Source organism: Pinus tabuliformis, chromosome 2_2, assembly GCF_031772625.1.
Source record: "Pinus tabuliformis cultivar Carrire ecotype Pingquan chromosome 2_2, CPIR1, whole genome shotgun sequence".
NCBI classification, from domain to species: domain Eukaryota; kingdom Viridiplantae; phylum Streptophyta; class Pinopsida; order Pinales; family Pinaceae; genus Pinus; species Pinus tabuliformis.
In genome coordinates this window covers 417,717,922-417,722,387 of record NC_142300.1, presented here as the reverse complement: position 1 = coordinate 417,722,387, position 4,466 = coordinate 417,717,922, and positions in this window count along the sequence as shown.

The following is a 4,466-nucleotide window of genomic DNA, read 5'->3' as shown; positions in this document are numbered from 1 at the left end:
TGGATCGCTCAAATACTAGAGTTTGATCTAACTATCAAAAATACAAGGCTAGCAAAAGGCCAAGAATTAGCTACGCTTCTAACTGAATCGAACTGTAAAGTTCTCGAAATCAATTCTGTTTTAGAGATACATGGGAAGAATCCACAAGAACCTTCTGTCCTTGCAGAAGGGGAGAATCCACAAGAACCTTCCCTTCATCCTGAAGAAAAGAATCCACAAGAACCTTTACCTTTAGATTAGATCCACCCTTTATACATTGATGACAAATTTCTGTTGTCAGATTGGTACCAAGACATTGTAAATTTCTTGATCCATTTTGAATGTCCAACATCATTCTCCAAAATCCAGTGTAAAACTCTCAAACTGAAAGCAGTAAAGTACTATATCATAAATGCAATTTTGTACTAGAAAGACCCGCTAAATATTTTGTTATTATGTTTAACAGAATCAGAAACTGAAGGAATCATTGACTAGTTTCATACAGGATTTTGTAGAGGACATTATGCTTGGAGAGCAACATCATATAAGATATTAAGGGGAGGATTTTATTGGCCAACATTGTTCTTACAAGAAGGAGCAAAGGTAAGAGGTTGAGTTCCTTGTCAAATGTTTGCTGGTAAGCAAAAATTAGTAGCTCTTCCACTGGTTCCATCAATAGTCTCACAACCTTTTCTCCAATGGGGATTAGATTTTGTTGGAGAGATTCATCCCACTTCAAGTAATCAACATAGATGGATCCTCACTGCAACATGCTACTTCACTAAATGGGTGGAAGCAATTCCAGTGAAAAATGCTACTGATTCAATGGTAATCACATTTATTGAAGAGAACATCTTATCTAGATTTGGTTGCCCGACTCAAATTGTCACTGATAATGCAACAATTATTTGTAGTGTTAAAATGATTGAGTTTTGCCAGAAATATCAGATTCTGTTACATCATTCAACTCCATATTACCCACAAGGTAATGGCCTTGCAGAATCCTCCAATAAAAGTCTCGTAAAGGTAATAAAAAAGACTCTAGCAGATCATAAAAAGAGCTGGGACTCTCATTTAATTTATGCAGTATGGGCAAACATAATTACTCCAAAGAGATCTACTAGAAAATCTCCTTTCCAGTTAGTTTATGGGAAAGATGCAATCTTCCCTACCAATTTGGCCTTCCCTGTTTTAAAATTCTTGCAGGATTCAACAGATGAACCTGATGATTTTTCAAGGAGAATAAATGAGATTATTGAACTAAATGAGAATAGAGATGAAGTTCAATACAATTCAAAAAGTATCAGAACAAGATGAAGAGCCTGTTTGACAGAAGAGCTAGGGAAATGGACTTCAAGGAAGGTGATCTAGTTCTAAGATGGGATTCCAGGAGAGAAGAAAAGGGAAAACATGGCAAGTTTGGCAACCTGTGGTTTGGACCTTTAGAAATCGCTGAAATGAAGGGAAACAACACTTTTGTGCTAAAAAATCTTGAGGGGCTATATTCCACTTATCCTGCAAATGGAAGGTTTCTCAAACATTACATTCAGTACTGAGAAGTTGAAGTAGATTTCATTACTATCATTGTAAAAACTCCGGTTTCTTTTACTTTTCAATTTGTCAGTGTGATTTTTTACAGCAAAAGACTCCATAGCCCGAGGAGAAGGCACATGGATCTGCAGGTTCTCTGCATTCTACAAGAGAAATCAGTCCCCAGTTGGAGCCAATGTTGTAGCATTTTTTGGTTTTGGTAAGTTAGAATCAATTAGTCAAAAAATGAAAATATTTTTCAAAAAATGTTAAGCTAGAATATGGAAAAAATAAATTGAATAAAAATGTTAGGAAATATCTTGATAACATGTCCATATCAAAGAAAATGTTAGAATAGATGCCCTAAAAAATGAAGGCAAAAATAAAATGTTAAGTTAGAGAGAAGAAAAAACAATAAACTATGAAAGTGTGCAAGTCCAAGTGCCACTACTTTTTACTTTATTATGCAAAATAATGGTTGTGTGCAACTTGTCATAAATGCCACAACCCATGATAGTCAAATAGTTTAATCTTGACTAGTTCATGCTTTAAATTTCATGTTTATAGTTAGAGAATAAAGATCCAGCCAAACTGTTTAATCTTGGCAGATCAGTAGTTAGGTAGAGAATAATAAGGAGCTCATCAGTTTAATCTGAGCCCTTGAATGTTATAAGGTTAGAATTAGATAGTTTGCTTTTCAAAAGAAAAAATAAAGAAAAGGGTCTTCTAGCCTAAATGCACCCAATTAAGTGAAGAAAAAATGTTAGGATAAGTAAAGGGTAGGTAGAATAAAGGTTGCATAAGTACAAAGTTGATTGAAGCATAAGCACATTTATCATGCTTAATCCAATGTTTTAGTGTGCAAGAGCATTTATGAAAGTGAAAAGATGTTCACAAGTTGATTTGGTTAACCTCCCCTCATTTCATTTCACCCCTCACTACATACTCACTAATTTCCCATTATCCCATCATTTCTTATGAAAATACCCTTTTCCCTTCATTTTCACCTTTTCCCCTTGGTTTCACACATTTTCCTAGCAATTTACCCTCCAAACTCATTCTCCTACCCAAAAACCCCTTTTTTCTAGTGTGAAAACCTTTCCCCTTGAAAAACTCACTTTCCCCTAGTTATTTCCTTAAAAACCCATAAAACCCCCCTTATCCTAACTTTTATTCCCCCCTTTGCTTTATTTAACTTTAACTCCGCAAATTCACTTTTTTCCGACTAAACCCGTTAACCCACCACCCTTGGCAGGGTTAAATAAACCCCAGCACGGTTAACTCCGGTCCCACTCCTAAACTCGTCCATTATATTTTAAATCCGCTTTATTCATTAAATAATTACAATTCTTTGTAATTAAACCCCCGAGCCCTGCTAATCTCCACTCGATTCACCTCTGTGCAACTCCACCACACGAAAGACGTTAGATCTTTCACCCCTAGATCTAACGGCACACATCCATATCGCACACTCCCGATCTTTGACCTTTACTCGCCCGAGAGCATGTAAGATTCGTGGTTTTGCTTGGGCCCCTTGTGGTTATGTGGAAGATCTACGTTAAATCGCGTGCCCTCAGAGAAAAAACACCCCACAGCTAAAAGCGGTGCGATGAGCAATGAAACCACCTCCCCGCTTAGGTCGAAACCACTCACTATTCACAATTATGAATTTCCTCACCAAAGTTAATCATTAACCGTTTAAACACGAAAACCCTCATTTTCACTCTTTTCACTTGTTTTTTCAGTAAAACCTGTTTAACACTGCCTGTGCCACCCTGAGCCTATGCAACCAAATTGGGCCTCCGATTACCTTCCAAACATTGCGAGGACTCCGTCCATACAATATCCTGTTCCCTGAAGCCATTGGCGGCCCTCCTTTTCAGCTTGTGTTTTTCTTAACAATTGTTATATTTTGCAGGTGATTAGTAGAAGGCCAGAGGTTCAGATAAATAGTTTGATAATGATTTAAAAACCTGTTTGTTCCAGATTCTCGAGAAATGCATTCAAAAGATTTTCCTGTACAAACAGAAATCAAGTTTAAACCAAAGACAGGGTAGAAAGAAACATTTACACAATAAATGTTAAAACAAACAATTTGCATAGTAAATGTTAAAACAAAGGAGGTAGCTAAAGACAAACAGATGAAAGGTCATAAGTTAAATGAAATCCAACGTGAAAATCAAACAACATTAAGCTTTTGGAGGAACAATTAGCCAACTCCAACAATTTTCATTTTTTTTAATGATAGTCACCAACATCACAACATCAAAATAGTGCCAGATCGACTAGCAGTCTTTATTTTGATTTCATAATAATCTATATTTGTAAAAACAGTTTAAGATATTTTCTTAGTTATACTGTTGTATAAATAACTCTCTTCACGAGTTATTATGGGTTCACCATTGAACCAGGTTGGCCATTGAAGATAGGTTGCACTCTTGAAGAAAGGTTGCACCTGTTATCACTCAGGTTGTCCTTAAAGCTCCAGAAAAGGATACGGTCGAGGTAACCACAGACCAACTTTGGACTGCAGGTTCTAGCCTGCCTGCAGTCAGAGAGGGCTCTCTCTTTTAGATTTAGCTTTGTTTAATGCATGATTTTAGGCTAGGTATGATGCACAGGGGTTTTGTATTGTTTTTGGTGGGAAGGAAGACATTTCAAGTAGAGAGGCAAGACATAGTCTGGTAAGTTTTCAAACCATTGGGCATGGAGTCAAGGAGTGGGACTGCTGGTGCGTTTTCTTGGTCACATGAGAAATAAGGAGCAAGGTAGCTGCTCATGAAACAACACTGAAAGCTTATAAGGATAGGATGAGGGATAAGGAATGAGAGGCAACAAAGAATCTCTCATTAAGCTTAAAAGGGGGAAAGTGAATGAACTCTATCTAGGAGCAATTAAGAATTCCTAGACAACTGTCAAAGATGAATGGATTAGGGGAAATATGAGCCAAAGGGAAT